Source organism: Bufo gargarizans, chromosome 3 (genome assembly GCF_014858855.1).
Source record: "Bufo gargarizans isolate SCDJY-AF-19 chromosome 3, ASM1485885v1, whole genome shotgun sequence".
NCBI classification, from domain to species: Eukaryota; Metazoa; Chordata; class Amphibia; order Anura; family Bufonidae; genus Bufo; species Bufo gargarizans.
In genome coordinates this window covers 94001529-94017981 of record NC_058082.1, presented here as the reverse complement: position 1 = coordinate 94017981, position 16453 = coordinate 94001529, and positions in this window count along the sequence as shown.

The following is a 16453-nucleotide window of genomic DNA, read 5'->3' as shown; positions in this document are numbered from 1 at the left end:
TGGGGAGCGTTGAGAGCGGACGTGCGGAGGAACGGGCGGCAGTTGGGGTTCCGGCCGGAGGACTTGCAGGTCCGGTGGATTGGCGTGCGGGGTATGCTGTGGGGGCGTGTGTTGCCGGTGTTCCATGAGTATGCTTCCCTGGATAGGTGCCCTGACATTGTGGTTCTGCATGTGGGCGGGAACGATTTGGGCGTTCGCCGCTCGAGGGATGTCATACGTGATGTGAAGTTGGATTTGCTGCGTTTGGCTGAGGAGTTCCCGGATTTGCTGGTCGTGTGGTCTGATGTGGTGGCAAGGAGTTCATGGCATTTTGCGAGGTCCGTGGATCGCATTAACAAGGCGCGTGCGAAGGTGAACAAGGAGGTGGGGCGCTTTGTGCGGCGGCAGGGCGGTTTGGTGGTGCGTCACCGGGAATTGGAGGTTGCGTCACCTCAATTCCTCAGGGCTGATGGGGTTCATCTTAATGAGATTGGGATGGACTTGTGGGCGCTGGGGCTTCAGGAGGGTTTGGAGTCCGCGTTCAGGGTTTGGCGGGACGTCCATAGGTGAGGTGTCTCCTATGTGCGTCGATGGCAGGTTAACGGGGGGTCCTGGAAGGCAATTCTACGTTTTATTAGGTGCATGACACGTTGGAGCGTGCATCTTATGTGGTTTGGTAAGCTGAAAGCTGGGGGGCTCCTGTTGGGCTAAAAGGCCTACAGGGGTAGAGGAAGATATGGATTCTGGAGGATTCGGTGCCCTTGGGTCGGAGAGTGCGGCCGAGGGTAAAAGGATAAGATGTGAGGAGTGAAGATAGCAGCTTCCTTGGGTTGCCTTCTAGGATCCTTCCGCAAAGGGATTGTTGGGACATTGTACTGTTGATGTTTGCATATATGTATATCTCATGTTTGCATTATAATAATGTTGGATAAAATATTGTTATTTAATAAACGGCTGCTATGGCCTTTCCACCAAGAATTCAGGTTTTGCGTGCTTACTGGGGGTAGGGGGGAGTGGTTGGTGGGAAGAGTCTGGAAATGATCTTACCTCCTTAAGTCACACCAATCCTCCTGATTCTCCGCCACAAAACAGCGCAGATATGTCTCCAGATTCTGATTGACGCGCTCTGTCTGGCCATTCGACTGCGGGTGGAAAGCAGAAGAGAATGACAACCGAACCCCCAAGCGAGTACAGAAAGCCTTCCAGAATCTGGAAACAAACTGCGTGCCCCTATCAGAGACTATGTCTGAAGGAATACCATGCAATTTGACAATGTGATCAATAAATGCCTGCGCCAGTGTCTTAGCATTGGGCAAGCTCCACCAGAATCACAGTCTTCCCCGAGGAACGAGGCAGGTCCGTTATGAATTCCATGGACAGATGTGTCCAAGGACGGGAAGGAATGGGTAAGGGAAGGAGAGGACCTAATGGCCGTGAATGAGGGACTTTGGCACGAGCGCAGGTCTCGCAGGCTGCCACAAAACCCTCAACCGACTTACGAAGCGAAGGCCACCAGAATCTCTGAGCGATGAGATCCACTGTGGCTCTTGCCCCCGGGTGCCCAGCAAGGACCGTATTGTGGTGTTCCTTAAAAATCTTGTGTCTTAAAGCGAGAGGCACAAACAACCTCCCAGGAGGACAAAGATCAGGAGCCTCTGACTGGGCTACCTGCACCTCTGCCTCCAATTCAGGATAAAGAGCAGAGACCACCACACCTTCAGCCAAAATGGGACCCGAAAATTCCCACCTCCCGGAAAACAACGTGACAGGGCATCTGCCTTCACATTCTTAACCCCAGGGCGGAACATGACAACAAAATTAAACCTTGAAAAGAACAAAGACCATCTGGCCTGTCTCGGGTTCAGACGCTTGGCTGACTCCAAGTAGGCTAGATTTTTATGGTCAGTAAACACGGTAATAGGGTGTCTGGCTCCCTCTAGCCAATGGCGCCATTCCTCAAAAGCCAACTTGATGGCCAACAACTCCCTATCTCCCACATCGTAATTTCTCTCTGCGGATGAGAGTTTCTTCGAGAAAAAGGCACACGGTCGCCATTTGGCAGGAGGAACCCTGAGACAAGACCGCACCCACACCCACCTCAGAAGCATCAACCTCAACTATGAAGGGTAGAGAAATATTAGGTTGTACCAAGATGGGAGCGGAAGCAAAACTCTCCTTGATATTAGAAAAGGCCTTATACGCCTCTACCGACCAGGAAGAAAAATCTCCCCCCTTTCTGGTCATATCAGCGAGTGGTTTAACAACAGAGGAATAATTCAAAATAAACTTCCTGTAATAATTGGCAAAGCCCAAAAAACGCATCAGCGCCTTCTGATTCTCAGGAAGCTCCCACTCAAGCACAGCGCGGACCTTCTCGGAGTCCATGCGAAAACCAGAAGCGGAGAGAAGAAACCCCAGAAATTGAATTTCTGGAACCGCAAACACACATTTTTCCAGTTTTGCGTATAATTTATTCTCCCGCAGGATGAGCAAGACCTGACGTAAGTGTTCCTTAAGAGTTTTGAAATCAGGAGAAAAAATCAAAATGTCATCCAAATACACTAATACAAATTTCCCCATTAAATGATAAAATTTGCTGTTCACGAAATGCTGAAAAACGGCTGGAGCATTCATCAAACCAAAAGGCATAACCAAATTCTCAAAATGGCCCTCAGGGGTATTGAAGGCCTTCTTCCATTCGTCTCCTTCTCTGACCCTGACCAGGTTGTATGCCCCTCTTAGATCTATTTTGGAAAAAACTTTAGCCCCAACAATCTGGTTAAACAGGTCTGGGATCAGAGGAAGCGGATAAGGGTCATGAATTGTGATACTGTTCAGCTCCCTGAAATCCAGACAAGGTCTTAAAGAACCATCTTTTTTCTTAACAAAGAAAAAACCAGCGGCAACAGGTGACTTCGAGGGTCGTATGTGTCCTTTTCTCAGACTCTCAGAGATATAAGCACGCATAGCGACCCTTTCAGGTTGGGAGAGATTGTATAAACGAGATTTAGGCAGCTTGGCGCCTGGGATGAGATTAATAGGGCAATCGTACTCCCTGTGAGGGGGCAAATCCTGAAATCCACTCTCAGAGAAGACATCCGAAAATTCAGAGAGAAAAGATGGTACAGTCTTAGTAGAAACCTCAGAAACAGATGTCGTGAGGCAATTTTCTCTGCAAAAGTCACTCCAACCATTTATTTGCCTCGCTTGCCAATCAATGGTGGGGTTATGTTTAGTGAGCCAGGGTAGCCCCAACACTAGAGGAGTAGGCAATCCGCTAAGGACGAAACATGACACATCCTCAACATGAGCATCACTCACAATTAAACGGATATTGTGAACTATGCCCTTTAATGATTTCTGAGAAAGTGGAGCGGAATCAATAGCAAAAACAGGTATATCCTTTCCCAAAGTGCATACCTGGAAACCATGAGTTATCGCTAATTGATTATCAATGAGATTGACAGCTGCTCCACTATCTACAAAAATCTCACAAAAAATGTTCTTGCTCTCTAGCGCCACCCTGGCAGGCAGGACAAAACGGGAACTACAAGCAAACGGAAAACCTTCAATTTCCGCCTCAACCCTGCCAATGTTAACAGATGGAACATTTTTAAAGGATTTTTTCCTTTTTGTTTCTTTATTACTCCCAAAAAACTGCCTGAATCTCCTAGAGGGACAAACATTTGCCAAATGATTTATACCTCCACAACAAAAACAAACCTTCCCATGCGTGCTGAATCTTCTATTGTCAGAGGCAATCAACCCCAGCTGTATGGGCTCCTGCTCAGAAGGGGTTGACAGCGACTCAGACACCTGCGCACAGAATGAGACCGCTGCACTGTCCTGGGATTGAGTATGACAGGAAGGAGTGATCTCTCCTCTCTCTCTAAGACGCCTGTCAATATGAACGGCCCGAGACATGGCAGAGTCCAAGGAGGTAGGCCTCTCATGAAAGGCAAATGCATCTTTCAATCCCTCTGAAAGACCATGGGGCAAAATTGACTTCGGTGTGCAGCATCATTCCAACCAGTATCAGCTGCCCATCTCCGAAATTCTGAGCAGTATATCTCTGCGGATTGTTTACCCTGGCATAACAGACGTAGTCTAGACTCAGCCAAAGCAATACGATCCGGATCATCATATATCTGACCCAGGGCTAAAAAGAATTCATCCACTGAACGGAGGGGCCGTGCCCCCACCGGCAGCGAGAAGGCTCAGGGCTGAGCGTTATCCCTGAGCAGCGATATAATGATCCCCACCCTCCGTTCCTCATCACCAGAGGAATGGGGAAGAAGGCGAAAATGGAGTTTGCAAGCCTCTCTAAAACGCACAAAATTCTCACTACCCCCGGAGAACGTATCCGGGAGCGAGATCTTAGGCTCAGAACAAACTCCATGAACGCAAGCTGAACCGGTCACTTGAAACCGAGAAAGAGTCTTACGGAGATCTGCTACCTCCAATGAAAGACCCTGCAAGCGTTCAGTCAAAAGTGAAACCAGATCCATGCTTGAGACAGTTTTGGCGGTTTATAATGTCACGAAAGGTGTACAGGAAACAAGACAACACAAAATGAATATACGACTCACTGGATCCAAAACTAAGGAACAAAAAGGGAGACCCCTGCATCAGACCTGGCACTCTCCCTGACTGCTCAGCCTATGCGAAAATTTCAATGGTAGATGATCGCATATCCTCGTACCTCGACTGTATAACACCTGAACACCCTATAATAGTGAAGGGACACGACCACCGGCTCCCTACACTAGATACGGAGGGAGTAAGGGTGACCTGGGATCCAGCAAACAGAAAAACACAAATGAATGCACAACACTTATCTTGTAGAAGACTGGGAAGTAGGATCAGCATGCACACACACTCCAGGAAGTAATATAAACCGCAAACTGATGCACTATGGGGAGGAATTTAAAGAGATGCAATCAGTACAACTACATGACAGCTGAGAGAGGCTAACGAGATGAGGAACTGAAAGCAAAACAAAGGAAGCTCAAGGAGGAGGTTCTGAAAGGCATCTGTCAGAGCTTCTTAGATGTCTGGTGGTGACAGGTGTGCGTGTAGGAGCTCCCAGATATAGGGATCCAAAGCCAGGATCTTGTCTCGGCTGAGACATTGATCATAATCCCCAGCCAGAGCCTTGCAGCCTCAGCTAGAAAAAAACAAGCAGACAACTCCAGTTCCAGGAAGAAGCATACCATGTGAAGATAACTGTGAGTAGAGTCGAGAGACCCAGGAGAAGCCATAATCCTCCTAAGCAAGTCAGTCTCCAGACAGCAGAAGATAGATAGTGCATAAGCCAAATTCCTGCCACATTACAGAGCTACAAAGCAGACGTCCTTTTCCTGCAAAAGTTCCAGGCACATGATAGAGCAGAAGATATATTCCTGCCACACATTGCCAATACCTGCTGGGACCAAAGACTAATACTGTATCTTGCTTGAATGAAAACTACTACCAGTAAAAACAAGCTTGAACTTTACCAAAGGTCTGGATCTCAATTACTGATGCAAATTCCTCAATTACTCCTACTAGCACCACACTCATTTTATTGCAAGTGAGCCAGGATCCAGGAGTCCAGCTGTACCCAGGTAGGAGACACCGTTGACACTATTACCACTACCAAACAGAGATGTTACACCACTCTGGCATTCCTAACCTGGTACGTGAGTTACAACACCTTAAAGGGCCTTGTGTTAGTACCCTGCGCACACTGCAATTGGTGTCACGAACAAAACTATAGACTATTATACCCATATCCTGACCCACTGCATAATTTGGCGTCCGTGTAACCGTACCACGGTCCTGCTCATTGCACTGTGAAACTACATCTCCCAGCATGCAAACATGCTCGACTCCTCTTCACCATAGACTTAGGCCTCTTTCACACTTGCGTTGTCCGGATCCGGCGTGTACTCCACTTGCCGGAATTACACGCCGGATCCGGAAAAACGCAAGTAAACTGAAAGCATTTGAAGACGGATCCGTCTTCAAAATGCGTTCAGTGTTACTATGGCAGCCAGGACGCTATTAAAGTTCTGGTTGCCATAGTAGTAGTGGGGAGCGGGGGAGCGGTATACTTACAGTCCGTGCGGCTCCCGGGGCGCTCCAGAATGACGTCAGAGCGCCCCATGCGCATGGATGACGTGCCATGCGATCACGTCATCCATGCGCGTGGGGCGCCCCGACGTCACTCTGGAGCGCCCCGGGAGCCGCACGGACGGTAAGTATACTGCTCCCCCGCTCCCCACTACACTTTACCATGGCTGCCAGGACTTTAGCGTCCCGGCAGCCATGGTAACCATTCAGAAAAAGCTAAACGTCGGATCCGGCAATGCGCCGAAACAACGTTTAGCTTAAGGCCGGATCCGGATCAATGCCTTTCAATGGGCATTAATTCCTGATCCGGCATTGCGGCAAGTCTTCAGGATTTTTCTCCGGCAAAAAACGTTCCGGTCCGGAACTGAAGACATCCTAATGCATCCTGAACGGATTTCTCTCCATTCAGAATGCATTAGGATAAAACTGATCAGGATTCTTCCGGCATAGAGCCCCGACGACGGAACTCTATGCCAGAAGAAAAGAACGCAGGTGTGAAAGAGCCCTTACATTGTTTTCAGGGCTCGATCCGTTTTTTTCCATTTTTATGACTGGACAGTGGACACAAAACCACAGCTTGCAGCAGTTTTGTTTCCGGTCATAAAACGGAAAGCTGCCGGAATAGAAGACATCCTGATGCATCCTGAACGGATCTCTTTCCATTCAGAATGCATGAGGACCAAACGGAACGGAAACACTTTTTTCCGGTATTGAGATCCTCTGCCGGATCTCACTACTGGAAAACAACAACGCAAGTGTGAAAGTAGCCTTAAAGTTTTTTGGGGGGACTAGTAGGGGTTTTAACAGGTGTTGCTTACCTCATGTACATCTTTATCATGCAATTTGGACTCTCCTAACCTGTTTTTAACATGTAAACAAATCCCTCTGGTTTGTTTCCATCCTGTATGTAGCACTTGCTTTTCCTGCAAGGGCATTATATGCGATGAATAAGCATGTGTTAATATGATGGAAGAGGAGAAGGAGGATGAGAAAAGGAAGATTCAACCATATACCCTTGTTTGTGGTGGAAGGGGTGCCTAGGAATACAGTGTATTCAGTACATTATAAACAACACATTTAAAGTGCCTTTATGTTCATCAGCTTTCCTCTGGTTTGTTAATTTATATAAGAGTTAACCGGTCAGCATTTTCAGTTGACAGGCAGTGATGCGCTTATCTGTTATAATGCCACCAGCAGCACTAAATACCCGCTCAGACAAAACGCTGGTGGCAGGGTAGGCCAGCACCTCCAAGGCGTAGAGCACCAGTTTGTGCCACGTGTCCAGCTTGGACACCCAGTAGTTGTAAGGCACTGAGGGATCATTGAGGATGCTGACACGGTCTGCTACATACTCCTTCACTATCTTCCAAAACTTTTCTCTCCTTGTGGCAGTAGGCCGCGCATCAGGGTGAGGGTGCTGGCGGGGTGTCATGAAACTGTCCCAGGCTTTGGAGAGTGCTGCCCTGCCTCTGTTGGAACTGCTGTGTGTTCCCCTTGTCTCCACTCCTCGGTTGGCCAAGGAACTACGGACTCTGCCGCCAGCGTTGTCAGATGGAAATATTTGGAGCAATTTTTCAACAAGGATCTTCTGGTATTGCACCGTTTTGCTGGTCCTCTCCACCACAGGAATGAGAGATGAGAAGTTCTCTTTGTAGTGTGGGTCAAGAAGGGGGAACAACCAGTAATCCGTGTTGTCTAAAATGCGTATAAGGCGCAGGTCGCAGGTAAGGCAGCCTAACATGAAGTCAGCCATGTGTGCCAGAGTACCAACAGGCAAGACTTCGCTGTCGTCATCAGGAGGATCACTCTCAATCTCCTCATCCTCTTCTGCCCACCCACGCAGAACAGGTGGAATTAAACTTCCATGGGTACTACCCTCTGTAGCGGAGGCAACCGTCTCCTGCTCCTCCTCCTCCTCTTCATCGTCCAATTCACGCTAAGAAGACGAACTGAGGGTGGTCTGGCTATCACCCTGTGTAATGTCTTCCCCCATTTCCACCTCTTCCACATGCAAAGCGTCGTCCTTAATTGTGAGCAGCGAGCATTTGAGTAGACACAGAAGTGGGATATTTACGCTGATAATAGCGTTATCACTGCTCACCATCTGTGTTGATTCCTCAAAGTTTCTTAAAACCTCACAGAGGTCAGACATCCATGCCTACTCCTCGCTTGTGAATAGTGGAAGCTGACTGGAAAGGCGACGACAATATTGCAGCTGGTATTCCTCTACTGCCCTCTACGTTCCACATGTTGGCCAGGCTTTGTGAGCAGCAGAGTTCCAGCGCGTGCTCACGTCGCACAACAACTGGTCAGCTGGCAATATCAAGCGGTGCTGCAGCGTTGACAGACTGGCTGAAGCTGTCGATGACTTTCTGAAATGTGCACACGCGTGGCGCACCTTCACCAGTAGCTCAGGCAAATTTGGGTAGGTTTTGAGAAACCGCTGAACCACTAAGTTTAAGACGTGCGCTAGGCATGGTATGTGTGTGAGCTTCCTGATCTCCAAAGCCGCCACCAAGTTACGGACATTATCAGACACAACCATGCCTGGTTCTAGGTTGGGTGGCGAGAGCCACAGCTCAGTCTGGTCAATAATCCCCTGCCGCAGCTGTGTTTGTCCCCTAAGCATATCAGCTTCAGCACGGCCTGTTGTCGCTTCCCCACTGCAGTGCTACACTGCTTCCAGCTACCGAATGATAACTGACTGGTGCTGCACGCTGATAATTCGGAGGTGGAGGTTGGAGCCACTAACGTAGGTGGTGGCGGAAACCCTGATGGAATTTGGCGTCTGTAGCACCTGTGCCATCCCAGGGTACGGCTCGCCCCCGGCCTCCACAACATTCACCCAGTGTGCCGTCAGAGAAATGTAGCGTCCCTGGCCAAATGCACTTGTCCATGTGTCTGTGGTTAAGTGGACCTTTTCAGTAACTGCGTTGGTCAGGCCACATGTGATGTAACGGGACACATGTTGGTGTAAGACGGGAACGGCACAGCTTAAAAAATTGTGGCAGCTGGGGACTGCGTAATGCGGGACGGCCGCCGTCATCAGGCTGCAGAAGGCCTCAATGTCCACAAGCCTAAATGGCAACATTTCCAGGGACAGTAATTTGGAAAGCTGTGCATTTAGTGCTATGGCCTGTGGGTGGGTGGCTGGGCATTTGCGCTTGCGTTCAAATGCCTGGGGTAAGGACATTTGGATGCTGCGCTGGCACATGGAAGTGGATGTGGTCGCTGATGGTGCTTGCGAAGGTCGAGGTGCAGGGCGGGAGGCATCCAGGCCTTCGCCTTCAACAGGGCATTGGATCCAACCGTTCGTCCCACTTATTACGGTGCTTGGATGCCATGTGGCGGATCATGCTGGTGGTGGTGAGGTTGCTAGTGTTCACGCCCGGCTCATTTTGGTATGGCACAGGTTGCAAACTACTATTCTTTTGTCGTCCGCACTTTCCTCAAATAAGCGCCATACTGCAGAACACCTACCCCTTGGCAAGGGAGATTTCCGCAAGGGGGTGCTCCGTGAAACAGTTGCAGGCTTGTTTGGTGTGGCCCGCCTTCTCCCTTTTGCCACCCCAGTGCCTCTTCCAGCCTGTTGCGGTGCAGCAGATCCCTCCCTCTCTGTACTGCTGTCCACGCTCGGCTTTCCACCTTCCCAGGTTGGGTCATTGACTTAATCGTCCACCACATCACCTTCCACTTCCTCACTCTGCTCGTCATCCTGACTTGTTGACCTAACCACTACGTCAGTGATTGACAACTGTGTCTCATCCTCAACCTCTTGAGACAGTAATTGCCGTTGACTTATTGGCAACTGTGTCTCATCATCATCCACCTAATTAAACAGTAATTCTGCCCCCCACCGTCATCTTCTTGTGATTGTGGATGCTCAAGAGTTTGGGAAACAGGGCACAAGATCTGTCCGTCTTCAAGTGTGCTTGGCGAGAGGGCTAAATCAAGGAATGGTGCTGAAAAGAGCTCATCGGAATATCCGAGTGTGGGATCACTTGTTTGCCCAGACTCTCCATGGTGGGAGGAAGGAGGATCAGGGTGAGGATTGGGTTGAGCAGACTCTTGGCTACTGAGAGTGGACTTGGTGGAAGACAGGGTGGTGTTTAACCGACTGGAAGCATTATCTGCTGCAATACAACCGACCACCTGGTCACACTGGTCTGACCTCAAGAGTTGGGTCCTGCACCGCCCTGCAAACTGGGACATGAAGCTAGGTATGGTGGATGATTGTTTTTCTTGTGCTCTAGCAGCAGGCACAGTTTCACCACGCCCAGGGCCACGGCCTCTGCGTGCACCATCAGCATCATGGCCACTACCACGTCCCTGGTAATGTCACTGTCAGAAGCGGACACCGTCTATTGACAAAGTACACTGTATGTCACAGATATTTTTTGGATGCGCACACTTTACACTTGAGATGTGGAGCAGCTAATGTTGCTGTCTGCAGCGGCATAACTATTGTACGCTATTTAACGCAGGATGCGCTAAAAATAGATATTGCTGCCACACACAATGGTCCTTAGAAGGACTTTTGGGTCTCTGAAAAGTTTTGGTGGTAAAAATATTCTTAAATCACTCCCTACACTGTCTGTCCCTTCCTCAGCACAGCTCTCCCTGACTAAGAATGAGCCGAACATTCGTCATCGGGTGCTATATAGCACCCGATGACGTGTTCCGGCTAGTCAATGATTGGAATGCCAGCGGCCAATATGGCTACAGCAGTGCTTCTCAATTATTTTCTGTCATGCCCCCCCTAGGAAGAAGAAAACATTTCGCGCCCCCCCTGCGCGACTGTAAATAGTATCATTTGTCTATAAAATTGTTATAAGTACAGCCCCCAGTAATAAGAGCCCCTCTGTGCCAGTAATAACAGCCCCTTTTGCCAGTAATAACAGCCCCCCCCTTTGCCAGTAATAACAGCCCCCCCCTCCTTTGCCAATAATGTTATGGGGGGATCTGTGGATGACGGACACTGTTATGGGGGGGATCTGTGGATGACGGACACTGTTATGGGGGGGATCTGTGGATGACGGACACTGTTATGGGGGGATCTGTGGATGACGGACACTGTTATGGGGGGATCTGTGGATGACGGACACTGTTATGGGGGGATCTGTGGATGACGGACACTGTTATGGGGGGATCTGTGGATGACGGACACTGTTATGGGGGGATCTGTGGATGACGGACACTTATGGGGGATCTGTGGATGACGGACACTTATGGGGGGATCTGTGGATGACGGACACTTATGGGGGGATCTGTGGATGACGGACACTTATGGGGGGGATCTGTGGATGACGGACACTTATGGGGGGATCTGTGGATGACGGACACTTATGGGGGGATCTTTCGATGACGGACACTTATGGGGGGATCTGTGGATGACGGACACTGTTATGGGGGGATCTGTGGATGACGGACACTTATGGGGGGATCTGTGGATGACGGACACTTATGGGGGGATCTGTGGCTGGCACTGTTACAGGGGGATCTGTGGCTGGCACTGTTATATATGTGCCATCCACAGACCCCCCACCCCATAACAGTGCCATCCACAGTGCCCCCCCAGCCCATAACAGTGCCATCCACAGACCCCCACCCCTTAACTGTGCCATCCACAGATTCCGTGTGCCCGCCGCCGCCGTTTAAAGTTATTAAACATGCCGCCCTCACTCCTAATAGTACCGTATATCCGAATTTCTTCTGTATAATGCCGGCAGGCGGGCCGGGCGGCCGGCGCGTCCCTCAGTGACGTCACTTGTCTGCGCCGCCTGCTTCATTCATAAAGCAGGCGGCGCAGGCACGTGACATCATGCCCGGCCTGCCGGCATTATACAGAAGAAATTCGGATATATGGTACTATTACTAGTATACCGGAGGGAGCGGTGGGGCGGGGCTATAGTACAGTGACCGCACCGCCCCACCACTATTGCCGGCCCCCAGCTCCTCTTCCCAGTCCCTCCCCCGGCCCCCGCTCCGTACTGCGCCGGCCTCTGATCAGAGGAAGGGAGATGAGCGCTTCCACAATGGAAGCGCTCATCTCCCTGCCGCATATTACACTGCCGCACACCCCAAAGGCCGGCCCTGAACGAGCCCCCCTTTACGGAGCCTGGCGCTCCCCCTGGGGGGCGCGCCCCACTATTTGAGAAGCACTGGGCTACAGCAGTACAGTGAGTGCAGTACTTACATGCACATTAATTGGCTGTGTAGCAGCCAAGAAACATGCGGGGCGGAGAGTCGAGAATGCTCGATCATCACTAATAGATATATGATGTGGATAGACAAATTATTATGGTTATGTGGCAGCCGCTTCTGGTTTCCAGGGCAACCAGGTCTGCTGGTCAGCCCATTTGGACATCAGAACCCCAGGCCTATAAGGTGGTGTGCTGGGGCTCCAGAACATCAGGGCGCTCAGCCGGCAACTCCTCCAGCATGCAGGGACATCCCTGCTCAGTATAAAGGCCAGCACCTGCATGTGCAAGAGCCATTGAATTTCTTGTCCTCTGGCTCCCCCTGCTGTTCCCTTGTGGTATTGAAGACTCCTTTGGTGTTTGGATTTCTGGATTGGTATTGTGACTGTATTTTTGGCTTCTGGAGATTTGGTATTGTAATGATCTCCTGGTTTTGACCTTGTGTGTTGATTTTGTTTGCCTCTGGCGTTTTGTGCTTCATTGTCCGACTTGCATGTGACCCTTTACCGTACAACTACTCTTTATATATGTCTGTTGTTCCCTGTTTGTGTGTCGCCTTCACATGTATTCCAGTGTAGGGACTGCTGCCCAGTTGTGGGGTCCGCTGCCTAGGGTGACCATGCAAGTGGATAGGGATAGTGGGTCCAGGAAGTTTTAGGACTGCACTATCCCTGTTTGTGTATGACGGTAGTTGTCTATTCTTGACACAATTGCAGTATAAGGAGGCCTTTCTTCACTTAAAGCCTTCAGATATCAGCTCAAATCTGTGGGGAAACCCAGCAGCAAGTGTCCAGTTCCTCTGCAGAGCTGTCAGGAGGTAAAGCATTACACATTCTCCATTAGAATTTCAATGGGATATCATCTACTGCATGGATGTGGCGGGTCCTCCAAGGCCAACGTTCCAAAGCTGCTCTGGTCCGTGCTGCTCTCCACTTCCTGCTCAACACACGGGATATGGATGTAGCTGCCCATGCAGCCAATCACTGATTGCAGTGGTGACCTCCTCAGCCGTGCACTGGCTAAGCAGGCATCTCCAGCCATTTCTTTTGAGTTGAGCCTGGAACAGAAAGCAGAGGGGACAGCCCTATTAAAGAGTAAGTTAAAGGGATTGTCCACCTTTGTGGGCCTTTCAACCTGACCCCCCCCCACACACACACACCACTGGCTCTGTGGGGGAAAGTATACTTACCTGCTCCCCGACGCTGACTTCAGGACCCTCCAGTCCCATGATGATGTGGTCCAGCGTGTCAACATCCGGTTCGACAGAGGTCACATGTGCCGCTGCAGCCAATGACTGGCCCCAGTGGTGACATGACCCCCAGTCTTCACATCAGTGGGTCATGTGATGCATAGGGGACATGTTATGCCAGTCATTGGCTGCAGCAGCATACGTGACCCCCATCAAACTGAATGTTGACAAGAGGGACAAAGCACGGCAGCGGGGGACCCAAGGAGACATGCTTTCCTCCGCAGGTCCAGAGACGTGGTGGTTTACCCCGAAAGGCCCCCCTGATAGTGGACAATCCCTTTAAGTTTTGCTGATACTTACAACACATACTGAGGAAGTAACATTTTGTCATTTGATTCTGAGGAGCAACTGTCAAAGACGTGTGCTCGGTTTCTTTTTTTATCTAGAAGACATGAAAACTGTAACATGGTGACATATTTGTCTTTTTGGATGACGCAGCTGTCCGTGCAACAAGCAATCATTGGTTTCTAGCATCTTCTTGCTACATTAACACTCTGTGGAGTCCCGTGTGGCCGCACTGACTGATCTCGCCAGTTTGGCTGTTATGTTGCGGTAGCATCTGGAACTCATCAAGGAAATAAAATACACAAAATGGGGTCTCGTACAAAAAATCCTAGAACTTAATAAGATGTTGGCTGCAGTTAGTGTGATGTCTCCAGGGAGGAAAACATCTGAGGATGAGAGAAGGTAAACCTCCGCAGCAAGCTGGATCCAGGTAAGTGTCAATTATTCCCTTACCCACAACAGAAATATCTGCTAATCCGGCACGTATTTCCAGCACTGATTTCTGACTTAAGGGAGGAACATTTTTTACATACAGTAGGCCAAACATTGCTACAAATCACTGCGTGCCCAAAATTTTGCAAAAACTTTCTTTCTTTTTTGCGCCATACATTCTAAAAGATAAATATTTACGACTGATTTAAGTAGAAAGCCAGAGAATGGCACCTTTTTTGCCAGAAATGTTTGCCTGCTATGAGCAGATTTCATTTTCTTGCTTTCAGATGGTTCCAAATGCTCCACATTTATTTAAAGGGAACCTGTCACCGCATATTAAACCGACCACAGTACCTTACAGTATCCCCCAGTGTGTTGCTAATCATGTTTTTCTTTCCCCTTTGTGTTTCTTCATACTTGTTAAAAAACGCTGTTTTAATGTCGGTTGGCGCTGTCTCCGAGTCAGGCTTGAAGTCAAGGGGGCAGCGGCCTCCTTGCTTCAAGTAAAGCTAAGCCCGCCCCTTTAACCTACTCTCTACAATTAGATGGACACCCGCCTGCATTTTGCTTACTGCAGATGCACCAGACAATTCGTTTGCGCGCGCGCCCGGCCGTCACGCTGTAACAGCATACCGCGCATGCGCTAGAAGAGCGCGATCCCGGCGCTGAAGTTTAAATAGTCAAAATCTGTGTTATCTTCCATCATAGTTTTTAGGGTACATGCACATGTTCAGGATTCATGTGCAGAGAATCCACACTGAAATCCGCTGGTAAATTTGTGCGGTCAATCCGCATCGATTGGTGCGGATTTGCATGCGGATTTTCCTAAGTGAATGGAGAAAATCCGTTGAGGAAAAATAAAATAAATTGACATGCTGCGGATTTTAAAATCCGCACCGCAGGTCAAAATCCGCGCGGAAAAAAAATCTGCATCGTGTGCATTAAGAATTTCAAATTCTCATAGAATACAATGTACGTGACCTACGGTGCGGATTTTCCGCACGCCAATCTGCATGCAATCCTGATTGTGTGCATTTAGCCTTAAGGGTAGCATAGTATGAGTATACTAACCGTACCTAACAAGGAATGCAGTGGTTGAGTCCGCTAAATGGAGTGCTCCAGCCGCCCGCTCACCAGTGATTATTGGCGGATATGTTTACATGCCGCCCATCAGTAAACGCTGGGGGGAACACTTCATGAATACTCATAACTACGAGTCGGCTGTATTCTGCTCTGTTAGCCAAACTGTGCAATGTTTTTCAAAGGGCAGCCCACTGTGATGACAGATCCACTTTCATTATGCCAGGCCCTTTACTTGCTGTGCCGTATGTAATGTGCGTATACGCAATATATCAAAATCCCGAAAGTGAGTGCGATAGCTCTGCTGCCTTCTACAAAGTAAACGAGGGCTCCCGGAGGAGTACAGGACGGGTTTCAACTCATGGAGTTAGATTTTAGCCATGAGGCGGAGGGCCTGTGGGCCCGCTCAGGTACAGCTGCTACCTCTGCATCCATTATCCTGAAGAAGAGAAACGGAAATAGCGCTCAGCATTTTGGAACTGGCGAAGATTTACCAGCCAGATCCCCACTGATCAGACATTTATGGCATGTTCTGCGGATACTTTTAGAAGCATCTACGATAGAAAACGTCTTTAACCCCTTAACATAGTTTTCTTTCAGATTTTTTTCATCATCGTCTTCTAAAAGCCCTAACTTGTTTTCATTGACATAGCATTGCCAGGGCTTATTTTTTTTGTAGAAAACACCAAAATACAAAGACAGTCCATATGCGATCTGCATTTTTTGTGGACCCATTGTGAACTTGTTCCATCTGTTGCGCGGTCTGCCTCCATATATCCGTTTCGCAAAAGATAGAACGTGTCCTATTTTGTTTCACAAAATGCAGACCGCGAACACACTGATGTAAAAATAAACTGCGGATAGTATCACGTTATCCTGTGGGGCAGTACGATTACAGCGATGCCAAATTAGTTTTATGTTTTACTACTTTTGTATAATAAAAGCGCTCAAAAGCTTTGTGTGTCGCCAAATTCTCTATTTTTTTCATTGCTGCATCTGTGAGGGGGCATATTTTTTTGCAGAACGAGACCACATTTTTATTGGTACTATTTTAGGGTACTTTCACACTAGCGTTTTCGTTTTCCGATATGCATCAGTTCAGTCCCTCTTACGT